The sequence below is a fragment of the Oncorhynchus masou genome, chromosome 28 (assembly GCF_036934945.1).
Source record: "Oncorhynchus masou masou isolate Uvic2021 chromosome 28, UVic_Omas_1.1, whole genome shotgun sequence".
Classification (NCBI taxonomy): domain Eukaryota; kingdom Metazoa; phylum Chordata; class Actinopteri; order Salmoniformes; family Salmonidae; genus Oncorhynchus; species Oncorhynchus masou.
In genome coordinates this window covers 26,631,482-26,647,883 of record NC_088239.1, presented here as the reverse complement: position 1 = coordinate 26,647,883, position 16,402 = coordinate 26,631,482, and the positions used below count along the sequence as shown (strand labels likewise).

Below are 16,402 nucleotides of genomic sequence, written 5' to 3'. Positions count from 1 at the left end.
CTCCATGGACTTCAGTGTCCCAGAACTTTTTGGAGTTGGAGCTACAGGATGCAAATTTCTGCCTGAAGAAGCTGGCCTTAGCTTTCCTGACTGACTGCGTGTATTGGTTCCTGACTTCCCTGACAGTTGCATATCGCGGGGACTATTCGAGTATTGTTCTCATTTGATTTTTTTTTAATGTTTGAGTCACTCAGATAGCATAAGCCATGACCGAATGTGAAGAATTGCAGTACAGTTTCTATAAAACTGCAAATTGTTCTCTCAGCCTCATGGCAAAATGTGAAGAATTGCAGGAAATTAGCTTTAAAATGGCTACATTTTTAGGTCAGCCAACCATCATTATCCATGCCCCCGCCACAACCACCACCTAAGCCCTATGTTTGATCCAGAAAAAACCCTGCACTATGCTAGTGTTTGGTTCAGCGGGGGTTAATATAAACCTCGCTGTGTGCCTATCCGACCTGTGCAACTTGTTGCAGTTGTTGCGATCACCGCCGTGCAAATGAACGTGACTTGACTGTCAGCTCTCATCAAAGCAAATTAATTTATCAGGATCATTATAATGGATATATACAAAGAACATGGTTTGCATGACGTGCTTAAAGTACTTGCATTTGGCACTCTGAAATTCAAGTACTGGAATACTTGAATCTGACATTTTCTGAAGTTGGTACTTGAATTAAAATGAGAGGACAACAGACAATGATCAAATATGTTAATATGAAGAATATTAGAAACATTTATTGGTCTTGTGAATTCATTTCCTGGCAGACTGAGTTTTATTTCCTCATGTGTTTTGCACGCTGGTTGCTTGGCAAGCTCGCTCAGTCCAACCACACTGCGACTCTGCCAAGCAGGTACAGCACTGTCTGATTAGGCGCCACCAAACGTCACATCGATAGCTAAAATGCCGGGCAAATACAGATTCCTTTTTGCTTGGCAGGATATTTACGTTTATGAATGGTTTTGCCAGACCCATCCAGGGTATATGCCTACTCATCTTTTTATTTGTGAAATGGTTTACTCTCTTTTTTTTGTTTAATATCGTTTACACACTTATTGCATTCCCAGCGTTGTTCAACAGTCAGAAGGCTTCTTGATCTGAGTTCTAATCGCACATACCTCTGCGAACGAGTGGAATAATGAACTATTCATGTATGCTCATTATGTTTACCTGCTCCCTCGTTTGCAGTGCATTCATTCACCACTCTGTCCAACGAGACTCCACCCACGGCAGGCTGAGAGTTGAAATTAACTCCATCAGCCCAGACCTACACTGGCAAGTGGGAGACACTGCTGACAGTGGGATTTTTTTTTTTAGCATCCCTTGACTCCTGCTGTGTCAGCAGACATTCCCCAAACAGGGGGAAAAGAACTGCCACTCAAAAAATGAATGTACAACTGGTAAATAGTCGCTGATATTTCAGTCAGATGTCTAGGTAGCTCAAGTGCTCTGGCTGTTAGCCAGGTAGCTAGCTATAACTAGTTGGCTAGAAGGATGAAGTTGGAAGCTAATGTTGAACAGAGCCTGACCTCAGCAGGAGCAGTTGACTGAAATTAAGCTAGCTGTAATCAAAATATGGGCTACTATAAGTTCTCATAACAAACTTTATTTTATTTTTACAGTAAGTAGTGACACAGTGGTGAGTCAGGGTGCAATGAACGAGGCAAAGGAGATGCACCGAGAGAGAGAGAGAGAGAGAATTAAACCAAGCAGGGAGAGCGGTTAATAGTACAGTGGGTTCTAAACATAGTGGGTCCTTTTGTGTTGGGACAGCCTGTGGGACCTAAAATTTTGTGAAATATAAAGACATTTTAAATTTCATTTTAATATTATTATCATGTACACTGAACAAATATAAATGTTACAATTTTAAAAAATGTACTGAATTACAGTACATATAAGGAAATCAGTCAACATCATCAGTACTGACTTACCACTCCATGTATGTAGTGAAACATATATTATTGAGTAGAACTTGTAAGATAGTGATGAATAACTAGTTTGTTTTTCCCCTCATGAGGTTGTGACGATATATGGTGGGGACTAGAAACACTTAATCTGAACTATTACAAATTGATGGTCCTTGAAAATAAATATGTGCTTGAAAAAGTACTGAAGTCCTTGAATTTGACTTACCACTGTTAGTACAAACCCTGAAAGAAATTTGACCAACCACCTTGATTCGGTCTTAGGTAGCAAAATTTGAAATTTGTGTTTTTTACTATGGATAAAAGCATTTTGAGGAACAATGGGAAAGTAATTCTGCTTTGAAAGTTGACAAGCTGTCCTTTGAATGTTTTGGTATCTACTGGCGAGCTCTCCTTTGTCTACACCCATTCACCGTTGTCCACACCCTCTTAAGCCAGCCCCACCCATCTCTTTAAGGATTCACATGTGAGGTCACGTACTAAACAGTGAGAACTGTGGTAAAGATTAAGACTAAAAGTCGTACAAGTAGTAGCCTACAATTTAAGGAAAAATTCCAGGTGAACAAAGTGTCCCGATATCTAGTATTTAAAATTATTTTCTAAGTGTATGGATCTCTACAGAAGCTGTAAACGGTACAGCCAAGCCAAACGGTTACTTGCACAGTAGCAATATCAGTGTCAATATCAATAAAATGATATACATTATGTACAATAACGATATTGATAATAGATGAGGTAGTTGTATGCATACAATCAAGAGTAAAGTGGCTGAGCAGCAGGATGAAAAGGAGAGTCCCGCCCTTGATTTTGGTGCAGGGCATATGATGTCCATAGCCTCTTCGTCACAAAGCTCCCCGATCTTCTCAAAAAGATAAGTTTGTCTAGCTGTGTCCAGGTGGTGCAGGCAGACCATCTATGGGAGGAAGGATGTCTCAGCAGCTGAAACCTGGTCCCGACTGAGTCCGAACGCTCCTTGGCGGCAACAACACCAGGCTCCAGAGCATCGAGGCTGGAAAACAGGAAAAAAAAGTGAGCTCAGTAAAAGTTGTGCCAGTCATGTTGGAGGTAAATTAAATGATCAAAACACGTTGTTTATGCTTTACATATATCGATTCCTTGTAGAGACGCCACAACGCTGATTTTGTCACATGGGATGGCAGCAGCTTTCCACCAAGTGTTTGTGTCCTGGGTGGCGTCCTGGTAATACTATTGCATTATCCTCTGCGTAGTTGTTGAACTTCACAACTCACTTTAAGTTCTCATGCTTCAGGTGTAAGCTGTGCTTGCTTGGGTTAGCTCTCTTTTTGATGTGAGGCATTAGACCATTCTCCTTGTTTGACTGGTGGAGGAGAGTCAGGTGTGTGCTACTGATGCTCAAAGACATATTCCAGATACAAGTATTTTGGCATTATTATACATAGATAGCCAGGTGTGTCTGACGGTGATTATGGCTAACTTTATGGGTTATGTAATCATCTTGCGAAGTCTTGTCTTTTGTTTAGACATGCTAGCTAAATAATTAACCATAATCCTAATCCATATAGTACCAGCAATACAAACCGATTGTCATAGCTAGCAAAAGTTACCCAAATAGGATCAATGTTAGTTAGCTAGGTAACATTAGGCTATACCTAGCAATGCAAATGTCATTCTGAGAACGTTACTACACAGATAATACATGTAATGTTAGCTAGCGAGCCAGCCATCTAATGTCAGCTAGCTAGCTAACAGGAAGCTTTAACCTCTTGAAACTCCCCATCCCGGATCCGGGATCGTGACTAAAGCCTCAGGCTCATTAGCATAACGCAACGGTAACGATTTCTGAAAATCGCAAATAAAATTAAAATAATGCGTTTGCTCTCAAGCTTAGCCTTTTCTTAACAACACTGTCATCTCAGATTTTCAAAATATGCTTTTGAACCATAGAAATTTACTAATTTGTGTAAGAGTATGCAAAGCTAGCATAGCATTTTGTGTAGCATGTAGCACGCAACATTTTCACAAAAGCCAGATAACCAAATAAATAAAATCATTAACTTTGAAGAGCTTCGGATGTTTTCAATGAGGAGACTCTCAGTTACATAGCAAATGTGCAGTTTTTCAAAAAAATATTATTTGTGTAGGACAAATCGCTCCGTTTTGTTCACGTTTGGCTATGAAAAAACCCTGTATACAGTTATAGCCTGAAGCTCATTAGCATGATGTAACGTTAACGATTTCTGAAAATCGCAAATAAAATGAAAATAATGCATCTGCTCTCAAGCTTAGCCTTTTCTTAACAACACTGTCATCTCAGATTTTCAAAATATGCTTTTGAACCATAGAAATTGACTAATTTGTGTAAGAGTATGCAAAGCTAGCAATGCATTTTGAATAACATGTAGCACGCAACATTTTCACAAAAACCAGATAACCAAATAAATAAAATCATTTACCTTTGAAGAGCTTCTGATGTTTTCAATGAGGAGACTCTCAGTTACACACCAAATGCGCAGTGTTTCCTGAAAGCGTCTGTGTGTAGGAGAAATCGTTCCGTTTTCTACATTGCGCCTGGCTACTGAAACGAACCGAAAATGCAGTCACCTACAACGTAAAACCTTTTCTGGATTAACTACATAATATCGACCGAAACATGGCAAACGTTGTTTGGAATCAGTCCTCAAGGTGTTTTTTCACATATCTCTTCATTGACATGCAGTTCGTGGAAGCTTGCTTTACTCTCTGTATTGTTTGGAAAAATACTGGCAGGTGACTTTTGCGCACCAATTTCGGCGCAGGACACCGGGCGGACACATGGTAAATGTGGTCTCTTATGGTCAATCTTCCAATGATCTGCCTACAAATACGTCACAATGCTGCAGACACCTTGGGGAAACGACAGAAAGGGCAGACTCATTCCTCTTGCGTTCACAGCCATATAAGGAGATCATGACAAACAGAGCCTCAAAAATCCTTGTCATTTCCTGGATGCCATCTCATCTTGGTTTTGCCTGAAGCTCACGTTAAAGGGCACGCACAGAGAAGATATTTGTATTTCTGGACACGTCAGAGTGTTTTCTTTCGAACAGTAGCAATTATATGCATAGTCGAGCATCTTTTTGTGACAAAATATCTTGTTTAAAACGGGAACGTTTTTCATCCAAAAATGAAATTGCGCCCCTAGAGTTCCAAAAGGTTAACTTGGTATTTTGTTCAGACATCTAGCTAGCTCAACAATGACCCATAATCCCAATCCATAGAGTACCAGCAATACAAACCGATTTGTCATAACTTTAGCTAGCTAACCAAATAGGTTCAATGTTAGTTAGCTAGCTAACATTAGGCTATAACTAGCAATGTGAAATGGCTTTCTGAGAACATCACTACACACAGATCATAAATGTAATGCTAACTAGCGAGCCAGCCATCTAACATCAGCTACCTAGCGAACAGTAAGCTTTAACTTGCAATGAAAACAACTTTCGAACAAAATTGGGAACATATAATATCTGAAACTGTAGCTAGACTCTTAAAAGCAGGAAATGCATCACCGATGCTTCTACTACCATTACTTCCAATTAATCTTGTTTGGATTTTTCCCTGACCACTGTGGCTGCCATTTTTAGACCATTCTGGAACTTTGAGGGTTTATGACATATCCTATTAAATTACTAGTTTATATCTGAAAATATAATATATTTCTAATTTCTGACAGTATTTGATGTTTCTGAATAATAATAATAATAATAATAATAATAATAATAATTCTAAATATGCTTTATGGTTAGTGCATGAACCTAGGATGGCAGCAAATTATTTCTAATTGGTTTTTGTGGGCTTTCTCAATTCTGATTGCTTTATACTGTTCAACCGAACTTCAACCAAAAATAATAGGAGGACACAACTGACAGTAAAGTAGTCTTATTTGTAGAACATTGCATCAAAATATTATTTTGTAGCCTCATGCTGGTACTCGACCAATGGTTTCCAGGTGTAGTTGGGCTATTTGTTCAATTCAAGCATTCACTTCCAGAAATGTCATCACTTTCTTGTTCTAATTTATAATTTACACACTGTCAAGTTTCTTTTGCCTTTTAGTATTTCATTTTTTTTGTAAACAATTTTTTTTGTACTTTTGCCACTAGACAGCAGCCCGACGATTTTTGGGGTCTCTACTCCCAAAGTTGTAGACTTGTTTTGCTTGCAAGTTACCTAGCTCAGCTGTTAGCAGTTTCTTGCTGGTGATTTTAAAAACAAATGATTGTATATAATTTACTGAATTATTTATCCTCTTGAAACTCTAGGGGCGCTATATCATTTTTGGATAAAAAGACGTGCCCGTTTTAAGCGCAATATTTTGTCACAAAAAGATGCTCGACTATGCATATAATTGGTAGCTTTGGAAAGAAAACACTCTGACGTGTCCAGAACTGCAAAGATATTCTCTGTGCGTGCCCTAGAACGTGAGCTACAGGCAAAACCAAGATGAGACGGCATCCAGGAAATGAGCAGGATTTGAGGCTCCGTTTTCCATTGTCTCCTTATATGGCTGTGAATGCGAGAGGAATGAGTCTGTCGTTTCCCCAAGGTGTCTGCAGCATTGTGACGTATTTGTAGGCATATCATTGGAAGATTGACCATAAGAGACCACATTTACCCGGTGTCCTGCGCCGAAATTGGTGCGCAAAACTCAGCTGCAAGTATTTTTCCATGGAATTCAGAGAAGAAAGCATGCTTCCACGAACGATATATCAATGAAGAGATATGTGAAAAAACACCTTGAGGATTGATTCCAAACAACGTTTGCCATGTTTCGGTCGATATTATGGAGTTAATTCGGAGAAAGTTTGACGTGGTTGGTGACTGAATTTTCGGTTCGTTTCGGTAGCCAAATGTGATGTACAAAACGGAGCGATTTCTCCTACACAAAGATGCTTTCAGGAAAAGCTGGACATTTGCTATGTAACTGAGAGTCTCCTCATTGAAGAGCTTCGGATGTTTTCAAAGGTAAAGGATTTTATTTATTTGGTTATCTGGTTTTTGTGAAAATGTTGCGTGCTAAATGCTACTCAAAATGCTAAGCTAGCTTAGCATACTCTTACACAAATTAGTGAATTGCTATGGTTCAAAAGCATATTTTGAAAATCTGAGATGACAGTGGTGTTAAGAAAAGGCTAAGCTTGAGAGTAGGTGCATTATTTTCATTTTATTTTCGATTTTCAGAAATCGTTAACGTTGCGTTATGCTAATGAGCCTGAGGCTTTATTCACGATCCCGGATCCGGGATGGGGAGTTTCAAGAGGTTTGTAACAAATACAACGTATAAAATACTGTCAGAGGGTACAAAAAAATCCACACCAATGTGTGGATAAATACCGGTTGGCCTATGTAGTAATTAAGCAATAATGGAATTATCATTTGACAAGCTGAAGCCAAGGGCTGGTGCTTGCCTCTTAGGTGGAGAATGGGATGTCCCACTCACATCGTTGCCAGCTAAAATGGCACTCCAGCACTGGAATTCTGAGTGTTTACGGTTTCCTTGGTGAATTATTAGTTTCATGTTCATTCGTGGGCTAGCTAGGAATGAACATGGTACAGGAGAGATTGTTGCACAGGTCTTAGAATCTGACAGATAGGTTTATACAACATCCGACTGTTGCAAACCAAATAATATGTAGACGTTTATGAATTTCCTGCCTGGGCTGCGGGGACAGTGGAATTGACATTAACACCATGTTATTTTGCGAGAGTTATTGTCCCCCAACTCCTGCATATCAACCAATCAGCATCAAGGATCCAAACAACCCGTTTTATGAAATATGATATACGGCCCTGCCCTACGCCACCGTTTGTCATTGTTCAGCACAGAATTGCTATTCAGCTCAATGTCCAGTTGATTGTATGTCATGGCAACCAGATTTTGTCAAGCTCTCTTTCATGTTGTATTGTCAATGTCTACAGCATTTACTACACTGCTTGCCCATTGTGGCACACTATAATCAAGCATTATTGTCCCAGGTTTTGCCTGTGTCAATATAGTTGGAGCCAGACATCTGAAGATTGGTGGACTGCTTCCCTGCATTAATCTATTGATGATGAGGTCATAAAAATGATATCTTGTAAGGCTGAGGTATTTCCTAATTCAGGGTCACATTATCTTGTATTATTCTGGTGGGATAGTTATCACCACACATTATGGCTGTGTTGCTACTTTGACGCTAGAGGTGACGGTTTTCATCACACAAGATTAGCTACACGACTCCATCACTTTGGCCTTGTTCTATTACAAGTAAATAAGTGTGTTTATCTGTTTTATTTTTTGAAATTCCAGATAGAGGTATAATGTTTTTATACAGTAGTTGATTGTGTTTTGTGTTCAGTTCATAAGCTATCGGCCTGTTAAATTGCATCTAAAAAAAAGTGTCTGTGTGCTTGTCCGAAGCCTCTGACTCAGAGGCTTCGGACAAATCGTCACTGACTCCAGTCACATGGCTACTTGTCAGCGGGCTGCAGGAGGAAACATAATCCTGTTGAGGAAGGCTGCATTTATCAGTCTGTGACTGTTAGTGTGAGAGGGAGCATCTGGGTGAACAATAAACTAGGCTAGGAGCCCACCACGGCCAGTAAAGCCACACAAAAAGCCTCTCTAATTGCAGCTTGCTTTCTGTCTTTCTTTTTGTCTCACGCTTTTCTTTTTCTTTCCTTCACTTTGTCCGGTTCCTGGTCTCCCCTTAGAGCGGCGTTCAGCTTTGCACTACAATGTCAGGCTCCCCTGCAGGATGCACACAAAGGTACAGTATAAGGTTTTTGAAGTTGTCTCGGTGGTGACTTGTTGGAAGTTTTGATACCTGTCCAGTTTGGCTGTTTTCATGTTACTTTTAACCATTTTCTTCTAATTGGATTTTGTCTGCTTCATTCAATGTGAGTTTTTGTGATTTCAGTTTAATACCGTACAGCAAGGTTAATTTGGTTAGAGTTGCGTTGTGCTCTAAGTAATTCAATGAATTGAGAGTAAAGTTTCCCCTTGTGGACCTGCAGAGGTTTAGGTCTCTCCAGAAAAATTATCCTAATTTCCTATCATATTCCTGTCCGCACTGTTTGTGCTCTTCTAGTTAAGTGGCTCCAACAAACACTTCGCCACAGTCGTATAAAGCTCAAAATAGACTCTTTATGAACTTGTTTTCAGCAACACACATGGTTTGCTAAATGGCATTTTGAGTTCATGATAAATGCATTTGCTTCCCTCGAGAGTTCTTTGTTTGCTCACATGGAGGATTGGGCATTTCTTTTCACTTTCTGAAAACTCTCCCCTGTCTAGTTCATTCATGGTCAGTAAGTGTAGACAGTTGGTACCTAGGCTACATTTTAGGTTTTTCTTCTGTAGTCTGTCTACCTTTTAGTGCAGGGGTGTCAAACGTAAGGCCCGCGGGCCAGATCCTGCCTGCGAGCTGATTCAATGCAACCGACAGGTGGTTTGATTAAAACCTTTTTTTAAATTATGATGGACTTACAATACAATCTCTTCGCTAGACTGTCAGGTAGCATCAAAGTCCAGGACAGGAGCTCTGTGTGAAAGATGCTATGAAAAACAGTAAGATGCACTCTGAATTACCTAAAATGATGAATCCCATATTGGTCTTTCACAGTCTAGCCGAACCCAAACTGTACTGTGCAAGTAGGGTAATAGTAGTCCCACTATTAAAACAGATAAATGAGGCTACATTTGCTTTGGAGGTGTTGATACCCAACCTGTCCTGTTTGGCTGTTTTCATGTTACTTTTAACCATTTACTTTGATTTGGGTAATTTGGTTTTTGTCTGCTTCATTCAATGTGAGTTTTTGTGACTTCAGTTTAATACCGTACAGCAAGGTTAATTCGTTTAGAGTTGCGTTGTGCTCTAGTCTGATAAGTAATTCAATGAATTGAGAGTAAAGTTTCCCCGAGTGGACCTGCAGACATTTTGGTCTCCGATGACACTCACTCCAGGTTTCAGCTTTTTTGGCTCTCAAAGTCACATTTTGTTGTTATTCTATTATTTTTTTTTAAAGTGTGACGTTTTAAGACTACAACAATGCTTAAACCACTTCAGGTGACCACTTTTGAGGTGTGGGAAAAATCTAGAAATGTTGATTTTATTTTGTTCTGTGTAGTTACCCTTTAATGCAACTGTGCAGCACTGTTGTTTGGCTTGCTGTGTTTCTGTAGCGCACATGAGATGGAGTTTGCAAAACAAATGGCCACTGTTTTGGTGCAAATAATCATATAATTCTGCCAGGTAGGCATAGGCTACATTGTAGCTAGTTAACATTTAATTGAGAAGGTTTTTGGGAAAACCTAAAATCTACCAGAAGACACTTAGGCCTATCATTAGCATTGCTATATTTTTCCTGTTCCTTAATTGTTTGAGACTTGGACGTTTTACTTCATATTATGAGGCATGTCTTACCTTGCTTCAAAGTAGCCTATAGTCAAAATCCCACCATAGAAACGTGGAGGCAATTATTTTGTAAAGACTTCCTCATATGCGCTCTCCTGTTCTGTTGGTTTTCAAATCAACATTTTTTCATAGTCTAGCATTCAAATGCATTATCCTAATCATATTACCAACCTATGATAGTTGTTGCATCTTTAGATTTCCCCTATTTCAAAATTACTAAAGGATATTTCCATCTCTGTCCATGAAACCGCTCGCATGTGCGGTGGTGTGCATTTTAGAATGGTGTCTTTCTGCAAATTGCGTTTCTGCTCTTAAAATGTGAAGAAGTAATAGGTTATCAGCATTTTAAGCTAACATTTGTATCTTTTCCATCAGCCTTATTAATTGATATGGTATATGCCTACAACAACAACAAAAAAGTAGGTATGCGGCTTATACGCTCCACTACACCACTGCCTGACAGGCAAAATGAGTATGGACAGCCCTGCTTCAGTGTATTTGATAAGGTTCCTCTTGTGTATATAAGTTGTTCAGTGTTGATTATGGTGACTAATAGGAATAGTCTACACCACTGGGGAATATCTGAGGGAACATGACATTTGTTTGGAGTTGTCCACATTAGACGTCGACCGATTAATTAGCATGGCCGATTTCAAGTTTTCATAACACTCGGTAATCGGCCTTTTTGGACACCGATTACAATGTTATCCATGAGGAAACTGCGTGGCAGGCTTGACCACATGTTACGCGAGTGCAGCGTCAAAATTACCTTGTGGCTGCAAGGAGCCAAGGTAAGTTGTTAGCTAGCATTAAACTTGTCTTTATAAAAAAACAATCAGTCTTCGACATCATTAGTTAACTACACATGGTTGATGATATTACTAGGTTAACTAGCTTATCCTGCATTGCATATAATCAATGCGGTGCCTGTTAATTTATCATCGAATCACACCCTACTTCAACTTCGCCAAACAGGTGATGATTTAACACAATCTTTGCACAAATGTGCCTAACCATAAATATGAATGCCTTTCTTAAAATCAATACACAGAAGTATATATTTTTAAACCTGCATATTTAGTTTCAAAAAATGAATGTTAGCAGGCAATATTAACTCGGGAAATTTCTCTTGCGTTTAGTGCAAGCAGAGTTGGGGTACATGCAACAGTTTGGGCCGCCTGGCTCGTTGCGAATTGTGACTAATTAATTTGCCAGAATTTTACATAATTATGACAACATTGAAGGTTGTGCAATGTAACAGCAATATTTAGACTTAGGGTTGCCACCCGTTCTATAAAATACAGAATGGTTTTGTATTTCACTGAAAGAATAAACGTTTTGTTTTAGAAATATAGTTTCCGGATTTTACCATATTAATGACCAAAGGCTCGTATTTCTGTGTTTATTATAATTAAGTCTATTATTTGGCAGAGCAGTCTGACTGAGCAGTGGTAGGCAGTAGCAGGCTCGTAAGCATTCATTCAAGCAGCACTTTGCTGCGTTTGTCAGCAGCTCTTATCAATGCTTGAAGCACAGCACTGTTTGACTTCAAGACTATCAACTTCCGAGATTAGGCTGGCAATACTAAAGAACATCCAATAGTCAAAGGTATATGAAAGGTGGTCGACACGTCATAATTCCTATAATAACTACAACCTAAAACTTCTTAACTGGGAATATTGAACCCCCAGCTTTCTCATGTTCTGAGCAAGGAACTTAAACTTTAGCTTTTTTTACATGGCACATATTTCACTTTTACTTTATTCTCAAACACTGTTTTTGGATTATGTAACCAAATTTATTTGAGACTAAATAGATGTTATTTAAGTTAGAGTAAGTGTTCATTGTTCATTCAGTATTGTTGTGATAGATATATCTATATCGTCCGATTAATCGGTATCAGCATTTTTGGTCCTCCAATAATTGATATTGGTATCGGCGTTAAAATCTTAATTGGTCGACCTCTCGTCCACATTCTCCTGTGTCTTGGAGCCTCCCAATCATTAGAAATTGGAGTTGATGAACTCAATTCTGTGAGTTAGGCATTGAGGATTCATAGATGAACACCGTGTATTTTGAGTTAGGTTGGTGCTGGCCTTAAAGATTTATCTAAGGGACACCTCACACTTGAGCAGAAGTGCTATCACTATGCTGATGTAATGTAGCCTATAGCCTACATATTCTATGCTAACCCTGCAAAACCACATCTAAAAACAAGTTGTTTTCAAGAAAGATAAACCCTGTCCCTAAAACAGGAGTCGCATACACTAATATAGCCTAAGCATAGACTAAGTAAAATCTTAAATCATCTTAAGTATACGTTGTGTCCACGATGAGGTTTCCACATTATAATTGAGTGTCTATTTGTGGAATGGCATTTTCATTGGTAGTTATATTTCTTATTGAACTGCTTTTCCTGAAATTATGCCTTTTCGATAGAAGTATGCCTGTATGTAATCTGTGGTCTATACTTTTATGCCACACAATTTAAAGGCTTAAAACTGTCCAACTGCAACACAACATGTTTTTACTACCACTTGAATTGAGGCTTCCAAGAGTTATTGGCTTGTCATGTCGATTGAGCCTACAACAGCTTCTTATAAGCTTGAGTGGTACTGACTGTGTAGACTCAATTTACATGTTATATTAAATCATTTGCAGATATCAATACTATTACAATACCTACTCTAAACTGATCAGCTGCTAGGCTTTGCTTTAAGTGTACTCTTAGCCTATAGCTTACTGCATATTGCGTGACCCAAGTTTTTTATAATCTCACAGAGCTGTCATGCTGTGCAAGTCATACAGGCCTAGGAGGCAAAATGCAAATCGAAATGTATGGGTTTTAACTCCAGTTATTTATAAAGTGATGAGCTTTCCCTAGGGGGGCGTTATTTGACTCTAATTCAGACTGTTTTCAGAGCAGGTCCTTATTGTTTTATCAATTTAAGTGGACACGGCACAGGTGCTATTTGATTCCCATATCTGAGACATTGGAAGTTTACTGGTATGAGTGGGAAGTTGGGAAGCAAATAGGCCTACTCAGGGCTCTAAAGTGCGACCATTTTAATTGCATATGCGCCTAAATATTTGCGAGCACCAGTGCGCCTAGAAAAATGAAGGATTCTTGCTTTATTACCTCAAATATGTTTCATTGCTCCTAAATTTCTTTGTGTGAGCCTTCAATTTAGGCGCACACGTGCTTTTTATTTAAAAAAAGTTAGCGTAGAGCCCTGCTACTGCTTAATGGAAGTAAGCAATTAAGTTGTTTCATGGAACTCTGCCACTGGTGTCATAAAGTTGTAAATACCTTCAAGTCTCCTGTCAGATTCAAACTACCCAGGTAACTAACTTGATTTGATAAGAGTATTAGAAATCAATATTTTACTATTTGAATAATTTTTTTGTAATTTTACAGCACTGATCCATATTTTGCTTTGTGAAAGCAGGTAGACGTCTTGTGATAGCATTAGAATGGAATCTCAATCTCAGACATTGATGAGGAGTTAGTTATGTCACCATAAGGTTTGTGTACCAGGTGACTTAAGGTGACATCAGAATTGTGGAAACTCCGGTGACTTGACTAAACATAGATTAGAGAAATGGAAGACTTTACATAGCTTTATTTGCCAGTACTCTTCCACTCTGCAAGGGAAATAGTGCAGAAGGCTGCAAAGGAGGCCACAGGGCTAGATGACCAAACCTCAAGCAGGAAATACTTGCTCATGTAAAGGGTCTCCTCATCCACCTGTATTGCCATATCATAGACTAGTGATAGTGCAAGCAAGCATGCTAGCTGTTCCGGTAGACTTCCAGTCATTGCGTTTATGCGACTTAGCATTGGCTCCAGGGTGGCGAATTTAATGCGCAAATGTTATCAGACACATTTCTTTAAAACACATGTACATGTTTTGTAAAGTTAAAACAACCTATTAATGTGTTCTATACATTTTCAAGCAGGCAAGGCCTCCATCTTTCTCTATTGTTTGAACCAGATATTGAACATATGCTGTACCCCACCTCGCTTTCACCACTGTAGTGTTGAAATTCTCCGAGATGACACACACACTCATATGTATGTTTTTTTAAATTACTTTTTTTTTTAAATACATGTGGGCTTTGGATAAAAAATAAAAACGGCTCCCAAATGCTCTGTGTGACCACCCGCCTATGTCTACAAGCCTGCCTAAATCTACCAGCATTTGACTGTTGTTAATTTCCCATGCTGATTGGCTCACAAAACTACCTCTACCTTCATACTGGAACGCAGGAACATAAAATGTCTATCCATAGTTGCCAGAATCTTGCACTATCACTTTAACCTACAGTGCCTTGCAAAAGTATTTGGCCCCCTTGAACTTTGCGACCTTTTGCCACATTTCAGGCTTCAAACATAAAGATATAAAACTGTATTTTTTTGTGAAGAATCAACAACAAGTGGGACACAATCATGAAGTGGAACGACATTTATTGGATATTTCAAACTTTTTTAACAAATCAAAAACTGAAAAATTGGGCGTGCAAAATTAAAAAGTTTGAAATATCCAATAAATGTCGTTCCACTTCATGATTGTGTCCCACTTGTTGTTGATTCTTCACAAAAAAATACAGTTTTATATCTTTATGTTTGAAGCCTGAAATGTGGCAAAAGGTCGCAAAGTTCAAGGGGGCCGAATACTTTCGCAAGGCACTGTATTTCTTCAGGTTATGTTAATGCAGTAGCAGTTTCACAGTGAAATGTTTACTTACAAGCCCTTAAAACCAACAATGCAGTTAATACATAATAAGAAATAAAAGTAACAAATTAAAAAGCAGCAGTAAAATAACAAAAGCGAGGACATATACAGGGGGTACCGGTACAGAGTCAATGTGCGGGGGCACTGGTTAATTGAGGTAATGCGTACATGTAGGTAGATTTATTAAAGTGACTATGCATAGATGATAACAGAGAGTAGCAGTGGTATAAAAGATAGAGGGGGCAATGCAAATAGTCTGGGTAGCCATTTGCCGTGCGGTAGCAGAGAGACTGCTATGACTAGGGTAGCTAGAGTCTTTGACCATTTTAGGGCCTTCCTCTGACACTGCCTGGTATAGAGGTCCTGGATGACAGGAAGGTTGGCCCCAGTGAAGTATTAGGCAGTACGCACTACCCTCTGTAGGTTCTTGCTGTCGGAGGCCAAGCAGTCACCATACTAGGCAGTGACGCAACCAGTCAGGATGCAGGGTGCAGCTGTAGAACCTTTTGAGGACTCACCTTTTGAGGACCCATGCCAAATCATTTCAGTCTCCCGAGGGGGAACAGGTTTTCTTGGTGTGCTTGGACCATGTTCGTTTGTTGGTGACGTGGACACCAAGGAACTTGAAACTCTCACTCAACCTGTTCCACTACAGCCCCGTGGATGAGAATGGAGTCGGGCTCAGTCCTCCTTTTTCTGTAAGTCCACAGTCATCTCCTTTCAATCTTAGGATGAAAAATGTCCCATATTCAAAAGTCTGGAAGGCTGATTGATTGCAGGCTGAAAATATCAGATCCCTGAAAAAGTTATGACATTGCTGGATAAATCCACTGGGCAATTTGGCTCTGCATTGATTTCCTTTCATTGTGATTGCTGTAATTTCATTTTTTGGAGGGGCTTTGTATTATTTGTATTATTACTTCATATTGTTATCATAATGGATGTTATTACAGTCTTGCCCTGGGGTGCATAAGCCGTTTCCCATGGTTGTGTGGTTAGGAACCCAATGTACTGTAATTCTAACTTTATCCCACTGTTGATCACTCCCCTTTCCTTAGTCAGCAGGGGTCTAGTTTTACTGAGAAAGTCCTATTTTAAGCGCATCAAAACAGTTTTTGGTTCTTATTGTGCAGTTTGACACAGTCAATTTTCTCATGTCTCCTAATTACAACTGTGCGGTGTGTCATTGAGATATCTTGTCTCAATGCAATTGACTTGTTGATCATTTAAGATCTCTGGTACATGGAATTAGTCATTTTCCTGTGCCTTTTATGTATCAAACGTCTTGGAGTAGTGTTGATCTAAGATTAGACCGGT

The 16,402-nt window shown here is 39.2% G+C and overlaps 1 pseudogene; it reads left to right on the top strand.

Annotated features, from left to right (window-relative positions):
- LOC135517437 (anion exchange protein 2-like) overlaps window positions 1–16,402 on the top strand; it is a 94,055-nt pseudogene that overhangs the window by 36,328 nt on the left and 41,325 nt on the right.